The sequence below is a fragment of the Ursus maritimus genome, unplaced genomic scaffold (assembly GCF_017311325.1).
Source record: "Ursus maritimus isolate PB19 unplaced genomic scaffold, ASM1731132v1 scaffold_9, whole genome shotgun sequence".
In the NCBI taxonomy this organism is placed as follows: Eukaryota; Metazoa; Chordata; class Mammalia; order Carnivora; family Ursidae; genus Ursus; species Ursus maritimus.
In genome coordinates this window covers 48910686-48920521 of record NW_024427107.1, presented here as the reverse complement: position 1 = coordinate 48920521, position 9836 = coordinate 48910686, and positions in this window count along the sequence as shown.

The following is a 9836-nucleotide window of genomic DNA, read 5'->3' as shown; positions in this document are numbered from 1 at the left end:
TCTGTTTTGGTATTAATTATCTGAAGTAATGAGCAAGTAATATCTTGCTCCTTCCTGGACTGGAATTGGAGGAGAAGGATCGTCAAATAATAGGAATTATCAGGAATGTAAAACATTATTAAGATTCACTATTGTAGGGCACCTGGGTGGCTCAGTTGGTCGAGCATCTGCCTTTGGCTTGGGTCATGATCCCAGGGTGCTGAGGAGGAAGCCTGCTTCTCCCTCTGCCCTTTCCCCCTGCTCATGATCTCTCTCTCACTTTTTCTCCTTCAAATAAATAAATAAAATCTTAAAAAAAAAAAAGATTCACTATTGTAAAGTTGCCAATTATTCCATAAGTAGAACTATGATTCAATGCTCTGACAATCAAAAACATGCCAGATTTTGGTAGAAATTGATAAGCTGTTTCTAAAATTTATATGGAAATGCAGAGGGCCAAGTTTAACCAAGACAACTTTGAAGAAGGTAATGGGGGAAGACTTATTCTACCAGGTATCAAAACTTCACGAAGCAAGTGTTTAAGATCATACAGTATTGGCAAAGAATAGACACTTAGGGTGCCTGGGTGGCTTAGGCGATTAAGCATCTGCCATCCACTCAGGTCATGATCCAGAGTCCCAGGATTGAGCATTGCATTAGGATTCCCTGCTCAGTGGGGAGTCTGCTTCTCCCTCTGTCCCTGACCCAACTCTTGTGCTCTCTTTCACACTCTCTCTCTCTCAAATAAATAAATAAAATCTTTAAAAAAAAAGAATAGACACTTAAACTTGCAAAAGAGAATAGACGGTGTAGCAGCAGACCCTTGAATATATATGGACATTTGACTTATTATTAAAGGTAGACTAAAGATAAGTTGGGAAAAATGGTCTTTTCAATAGATGGTTTAGGACAATTAGATACCTATAAGCAGAAAAAAATTAAACTTGACTTCTATTATACAGAAAACACAATTTTAGAAGATCTAAATGCGAGAGATAAACAATAAAGTTTATAAAACACAAGAGAAATGAAAAAGAAAGTTTTCAAAAAAGGACACCAAATAAGCATTAACCATAAAGAGAAAAATTAACAGTTGGACTCTATCAGGGCAGAGATTTCCACAATACATATAACCAACAAAGGGATCATATGCAGAGTGTATAAAGAACTCCTACAAATAAATAAGAAAAAGTAAAACAACTCAAGGGAAAAATAAGCAGGAGACATAAACAGGAACTTCATAAAAAGACAGCAGGCAGAGAACTGAGAAACACATTTAAAGATGTTCCACCTCACTAGCTATCATGGAAGTGCAATTTCAAGCTGCAGTGGGACACCACTGCATACCATAACAGAATGGCTAATTTTTTTTTTTTTTTTGTAGGCTCCATTCCCAGTGTGGAGCCCAGTGTGGGGCTTGAACTCACAAACCTGAGATCAAGACCTGAGCAGTCAAAAGTTGGATGGGCACCCAGGTGCCCCCAGAATGGATAAAATTTTAAAAATTGAAAATGCTAAGTTGGGCAAAGATTAAGGAACGACAGGAACTGATAGATGGCAATGTAAACTGGTACAATTGCTCTAGAAAACTTTGGCATTTTCTACAAATGTAATGTATCACATACCTAACAATTTCACTCTAACACAAGGGTGTCTGCAGATACCTCAGAAGACATTCATGAGAATATCCATAGCATTATCTGCAATAGCCAAAAACTGGCAACAGAGCAAATGTTCATAAATAGAAGAATGGATAATTATTTTGTGATAGTCATACAATGAAATACCTTACAGAAATGATAATAAATGAACTAAAGCTACACACAACAAATGGGTGACTCTCACAAACCTTATGTTGAGCAAAAGGAACTAAAAGCAAAAGAATATGTGCCATATGATTACTTTTACATAAAGTTCAAGAACAGGCAAAATTATTCGATCAGTCAGAAGAATGGATATCTTTGGACAGGAAGGAAGGGATAGAGAATGATAAGGTCTCAAGGGAGCTTCAGGATACTGGTAATTTTTTGAATTTCTTAACCTGGATTGTGGTTACATAGGCTTTTTCATTTTGTGTTGATTCACAAGTTGTGCACAATTATGAACTACTGCTCATTGTATGATATATTTCAATAAACTAAGTTTAAAAAGACATCATGTTTATTATATCAAAGTCTTATTCTACTACATTCAGCTATCTTTTCTATGTATGAATGTGTACAAATTATATCAATATAATCTTGGTAAATATACATGCATATGCATATGTTGATTGATATACATATAAATATATTACTAAATATGTATGTGAATTTAATTTGTTCTGTATATGACAACACATTCTCTCCCCTCATTTTTATCTTTACATCATTTCCTATTGTATTCAGATGCATTCTCAACTTTTGTTCTTTTCAATATCATGGACCCTTATTTCTTGTGATACCAGCTATCCTCCTACTGCTTTTAATGCTATCGTTAGTAATACTACTGCATCTTTACGTTCCTTGAGGACTTTACTTAATTTATAAACACCCCTGCTTACCTTTTAACTTCCTCCAAGCCAGCTCTTTCTGTTTTCTCTACCGTATCATTTTTATATATTGTTCCATAAATGCTACATTTGTAAATTTAGTAATGACCCAAAATAGATGATTTCTGAATTTTTCTTCACACTCTTGAGGAAAATTGTTTTCTCAAACTATTTCCCCCCTGCACCTAAAGTGCTATGAATAATTATGAGTTTCAGAATATATTTATAGGCTACTTTTCATACTTGTCATTCATAACTGAAAACATTGTGGTCCAGCCCGTAGCACCAACATTACTTGCCTTTATAGACTCCCTGATAGACATTACAATCCTTCTAAGATCTTAACCTAGAGCCAAGTATTAGTTACACCTTATTATACTTAGTGGATATTCAGTTTTGAGGAAAAATCTCTTGGCACTGCTGCCCAGCTTTTATGAAGAACAGCAGAATTTAATCTTGGATAAGATTATCTATTAGTCTTTGTTCTCTTGCTAGAAAGGTGAATGGAAAATTACAACCCACAAAGCAAACTAAATACATAGGCCTTGGAGTCTTTTTCTTATTCCTGCCTAGCTCGTCAATGCTAATCTCAGAGATGCAAAATGGAGTCATTGTTTCTGTTTCCAACAAGATACCCTCTTGTGTCTTGGTGAAGGGATGAGGTAAAAAGAAATTTTATTGATTGATTGATTGATCGACCGATTGGTGAGAACAGGAGAGAAGATGAGGATCTGAAATAGGCATTCTCTCCTTATAAAGCAGCTCCAAGAGCAGGACCAAGCTCCTTTTCCTACTGTCAAAACTTCATGAATCTGTATTTTGTATAGAAAGGTAGAAGGAAGGGGAATACGGTACTCTTTTACTATCTGCCTACCTTATGGGCCATGTTCTTTGGTAAGTAGATTCTCTTCCCAGGCCCAGCAAATCATTAATCATTATTCCTATTTTCCATTGCTCTTAAATTGTGCACCTTATTTTTCATGACTATTCAATGGAAAAGCGTGATAGAATAAATCAAGCATTTTGTGTCTCTATCATCATATTCCAGAAGCATTTTTTAAGAGGCTTTTTCTAACGTCAGCTTGACTTGCCTTAGTAAGGAATGTTCTTTCTCCCCACTTGCCCCATCTCAGTTGAGTCCAGCCATGGGGGTAAAAAAGAGACCGAAGTAGTAGAGCAGAAAGGAGGGATTGGCAGGAGCTGCTATCTGACACATATAGCGGTTAAGTGATTCAGTAGCTCCAGCCACAACTATTCTCCGGGTCTGTAACTTTTCCTCTCTAAACTTCATCCAATAACTTCACGCTTCTGTTTCGCCTTCAAGGTTCAGTCTCAGGAAGGTCCCAACACAGTCACACTATGGTGTCAAAGAATGAAATTGATCACAATCCTTCCATTCCCCTCTCTCCCTGGTCTTCACTCCTTTATCTCTAACACAAATATTTAAGAAATAATTTTTATATTATATGTCCTCCTTTGCTTCCATTAGAATCCACTTTATTATTTCTAAGTAAAAGATGAGAAAAGTAATCATGATTTTTCTCCTATTAGGAAATAAAATTTAGTGATAATACACTCAGAAAATATAATCCTTTGAATACCATTCTTACAATTAAAACATATAAGCCAAATGTTTAATTATTTAAATTTAAGAGGCAGTATCTTAGCTACTGATGGTCTCAACTTGCCAACAGCAGATGAATAAATAGCCAAAACAAGCAGGTAAACATTCAGAAATTCTGAATTTGACCACTTACATCCTTCATAAAGAATCTAACTCCTCAAAAGTAGATGTATTTTCCATAGGATCACTGGGACTCTCAATAGAAACATTAGCACAAGGATAATATTAGAGGTATCTATGGAATACTTGGCTTTCTCCTGAAGTTTTCAGAAAAGAATCGCACTTTACTTCTATGGAAAAAGAACCCAAGTTACAAACAACCAACTTGAAAATAAAGGTTTTGTATTATTTTTTCCTATTTGCCAATGGGGAGCTGTCTGGCCAGCTTGAGCTCAAAATTTTCTCTGGTGAATTAAAGTTAGAAACCAGGGGGCGCCTGGGTGGCTCAGTCATTAAGCATCTGCCTTTGGCTCAGGGCATGATCCCAGAGTCCTGGGATGGAGCCCCACATCAGGCTCCTCTGCTGGGAGCCTGCTTCTTCCTCTCCCACTTCCCCTGCCTGCGTTACCTCTCTTGCCGGCTGTCTCTCTCTGTCAAATAAATAAATAAAATCTTTAAAAAAATAAAATAAAATAAAGTTAGAAACCAGCTTATTTTTAAGGCAGCCACCATACAAATAAAGGGTTGCTTTTTTGTGTGTCTGACCTGATTTTATAGTTGATGGTATACTGGCAGAGAACCAAGGCTTTTAACTATGAAGGTAAAACAACAATCCAATTTTACTTACCTCTATAAACTATTCATTTCTCTATTTATCGTCTAAGTTTCTTGAGTTACTATTATGATAATTAGATAATTTTAGTCAATTACAGAATTGCAATACAATTTATAGATAGGCATGGAGATGTTTTTAATTTGAACTGGTTACTGAATAAAGTTTTTAGGTGTCCCTAATATCACAGAGACAAGATACATGACAAATGCAAAATTAATTAAATTTTTCCTTACTAAAGAAGTTGGCACAATTACCAAAATTGCAGTCTGGTCACCTTTTCTTAAAAATACTTAAACATGCATAAGGAAGAGGAAAAGTTCACACATTTCTGAACTGGCAGAAATTCACTTCTATAAAATGAGGAGAGATGTGTATCAATCACTGGTGATACCAATGGAATTCTTTAATAGTTGGCTTACAATTTTAAAAATTACTGGAAAATATTTCAAACATGCACAATAATTTTTAAAATAAAGTAATGAATTCTAAAGAGAAAGAAGAGAGATGAGGAATTTTGGCACCAAGAATCTGTGACTTTGAAAATTATTTTAACAGATCTGGTCTTAAATGTCTTTATCTGTATAACTATATGATCTTTGAGGTCCCTTTCAGCTTTACTGTGTCATGATTATAACATAAATTACATATTTGAAATGAGTGAAAGAAATAACTTAATGGATATGTAAATGGTGATTTCTGTCACACAGGAAAGATAGTTAATATTCATGGGAATACCTAATTTTATGAAATATATTTATTTCTGAAAAAAAAGCCTATAGTCTTAGAAGCCTGAACAATAATAATTATAAGAAGGGCAGCAGTATGATTGAGTGCCATCTATGTGCCAGGCACTTTACTAACCACTTCACACAGGAGATCTTATTTAATCTTCCTAATGGCAATATAAGGTAAGTACATTCATATCTCTATGAATGCATAAAATGGGCTTGGAGAGATTAGTTTTCTAAGGTCATCTAGAAAGAAAGTAGCATAAATAGATCTCTAATATATTTTTCTGACCCCAAACCTTCTTAACACTGATGCCAGTAGCCTCTTTGCAAAGAAAATAGTAGTATTTCATATCTTGTATGTTAATTGGCTTTCATAACAAAAAGTAGGTATTTATATTTTGACAGGTTTTTTTTTTCTCCAAAATTTAATATTACATTTTGTCATTAAAACTTTTCAAAGAAAGGATAAAATAATGTTTAAATACATAAGGATGTTCAATAAAATAACATATGCTGGTTTTAAGGTAGTATAATGTAGGATAATGTTGAATTGAAAAAAAAGTCTTATGTCAAAATATTATCAATTATCAGAACATAATGTAGCTGAACTTAGTCATATTTATCAAACCTCAGTGTGCAACCTCAGAGTTTGATTTCCAAATGAACCACTTAGCATCTGTGTGATTCTGAACAAGTAATTTATCCTCTCATGCCTAAACTTTCTCTTCTACAAGTGAAGATTAAAAAAATGTATTTCAAAAAATTCTTTTGAAGATTTAGTGGCATAATATATATGAAATCTCGCTGCAAAAGTTAAAGCACTAACAACATTATTGATTGAGAGAATACCATGCAAGACTTTCTGTCTTTATGACACTATTTCTTCATAGAGGCTCTGACTCAGAATAAATAAGTTAAACATTGAAAAATGTTGATAAAACAAGAATTAATCTGAAAACTAGTATCCTCCTAAACTGTTGCTGGGCATTAATTGATATAAACTTTTGACAATGTCTTTTGAAATGTGAATTGTGCCTACTCTTTGATCCATCATTTCCACTGTGGGATTTCATCCTAAAGGAAATTTTGCAAAACTCAAAGGATTGAAAGTGTTTTTATAACTACAAAATGACAATGACAAAAAACCCACATAAATGTCCCATTAAAAATTATAATACATCCATATAATGGAAAATTATAGGAATATACAGGAAAGAGGAAGATCTTGTAAACACTGAAATATGAAATCCAAGATACATTGTTTAATTTTAAAAAAGGAAGTTATAAACTTGTATGTATATCATAATACAAGTTTGGAAAAAACAATTTATTTAGGTTTGCATTTGAATTGAAAATGCATTAGAAGGCTATACAGCAAGGTATTAGCAGTGTCTGCCCGGGCGTCCTGAGCTGGGTGATGCTGGGCAGGGCAGAGCCTGGGAGGACACATACTATCTTATATGTCTTGGTTTTGCTTAATTTTTTCATTACAGATGTGTACTTTTTTAGTATTTAAATATTTTAAATAGATAGCTACTATTAAAGAAAATGTAAAATGATAGAGAAATTAATACATTGGTCAAGAATGAGGTAAAGCAAGCAGTATTTTATTTATACAAGGAAGAAGCACGTTTTCTATAACATGCTCAGAGGTAAATAATAGAAATGAATATTCATAAAATAAATATTGGTCTAAAACTATGTGTGGTGAATTTTTGAGATGTGTCCATTCAAGTTACAGAATTTATAACACCACAAATTTTTGTGTGGTATTTTTGAGACCGGAAGGCGAGCTATGGTGGAACAACGGCTTAACGAAGAAAATGCGGTGTATAGTTGAGAAAACAGAAAAGTCGAGATGAAAAAGAAATTTGCCTGTAGATGATGGACCAGGTCCTCAGGGATTTAAGGCATCCTGTCATTATTTGATTCCAAACAGAACTTCCCTCATCACTGACTCTTCCCTCAACCAATACAAACGTGCCCGTGTCAAATCATTCACAGAGCAGTTCTACCTCAGCGCAACTTCAGTCCTTCCCTAAAGAGCCTCTCTTCTTTATACAATAGTCCCCCATTATTGTCAGGGGATTCATTCCAAGACCCCCATAGATGCGGGAAACCACAGATAGAACTGAACCCTAGGTATATACTATGTTTTTCCTATATGTACACACCTATGATAAAGTTTAATTTATGAATTGGGCACAGCAAGAGAGTAACAATAACTAGTAATAAAATAGAATAATTATAACAATGTACTGTAATAAAAGTTATGTGAAAGTGGCCTCTCCTCTCAAAAGAGCTTATTGTATGTACTCACCTTACTTCTCGGGACCGTGTAAGATGATAAAATAGCGGCGTGAGGAGATGAAGTGACATGAAGAACGTAGGCATGGTGATGCAGCGTTAGGCTACTAGTGACCTCCGACCTTACGATCTTACGTCAGAAGATCATTTGCGTCAGGACTGCGCCACCGACCTCCGCAGCAGAAAGAATGCGGAAAGCAGAAAGAATGCGGAAAGCAGAAAGAATGAGGAAAGCAAAACCACGGTAAGGGGGGGGGGGGGGGGGGGGGGGTGACTGCAATCTAGTATCACCAGCTCTGCTGGGCTGACACCCTCAAAACTGCGTTCCGTTCGGGCCACGCTTGTTGTCTCAAAAGTGTCTGATGAATTGTAAATGTGGCTGCGCTGTGGTTTCCGCGCCAGGAAATTTTCAAGGCTTCATTTCTGATTATTATTTATATGATTATTATTTTAGCCAGTGCTTTGTCCTCAGACATAGCTGACCCTGACTGGTTAAGTTGCGATCGCTCTCACTGCTTCCTCATCTTCTCTTACTTTAATTCGTCAACCTCTGCAGTGTGGCTTTTGCTCACATCACAGTTGTCTCTCAACGTAAACTCTTGAAATAGACTCTCAAACCCCATCGTGTCTCTTCATTGTGATCCATTCTCCACAATTCTGTGGAGTATTTCTTTATAGATCTGATCATAGCATTTCCTTGCTCAAAATCTCAGCGAGCTCCCCACTGTCTAAAGTACAATCAATTGTTGAGGATATCAAAAATAATAACTACACTCTTTGAGAGAGCATTTTTTTAGAAGAGCGTTATATATTAAAACATAAAATATAACCAAAGTCTTTTTGTATGTTATAATTCTAAGTATCTTATGAAACTAAAAACAATGACTACAAATGAACTTAAGTAAAAACCAGGAACTAGAAAAAGAGCAACAAAATAAAGTAAAACATAAGAAAAAATTACAAAAAATGGCAAATCTAGTAGCTGCCTCTTTGGGAAAAAAAAAGCAAGGAAGTAGTTGCACTCTGGTAACAATTTAATATAAAAGAGAAAACACAAACAATGGAACAAACCATGTAGAGCAATTTAAAATTATAACAGAATAACAGGATTAAATTTATTTAACTCTGTTTTTCTAAAGCAGAAAATCTTGGTTAAAATAACATTCCTAGTAATTTCTTAAGGAAATAGAAATTAACGAAAGTAATGCAATAATCCTGGGAGAACTAGAGAAGTACCCACAAAAGGTACATGACCCAGGTAGTTTCAAAAGCCCATTATATTAAAATACCCAAGGAACATATGCAATCTTATTAACTGTCTCACAGCATATAATAATAAGGAAAACTTTTCAATTCATTTTATAAAATAACTATAACCATAAACAGAATTTAGTAAAGATAGAACAAAAAAGAAAATTGGCAATTAATCTCACTTTTGAAACAGAGGCAAAAATCCTACATTTAATAAATAAACGTAAAAAACCAAGCATATTTTAGACCAGCGTTGCATAAATCCATATGATCATGTAGATGGATGCCAGTAGATGTTCCATGGTGAAAACTTTTAGCAAAACAGGAATATAAGATACTTACTGAACATGGTAAGGATGTTTTATTCCAAAACAACAGTCCATCATCATACGTAATGGTGAAAAACAGATATATCAGCCATGAAATCAGGAAAAAGCCTGAAGTTATTCTATTACCACTGTTACTTACTGTAATTCGGAAAGTGCGAGTCAATGAGGCCAGAAAACAAAAGAAAATGTATAAGTTAAAATGTATAAATTTGTATCTACCAGCTATATTGGCATTATTTACATAAAATAAAATTTGCTAATTTTAAGTGTACGATTTAATGAGACTTGACAAACTTACACAGTTTTGTCA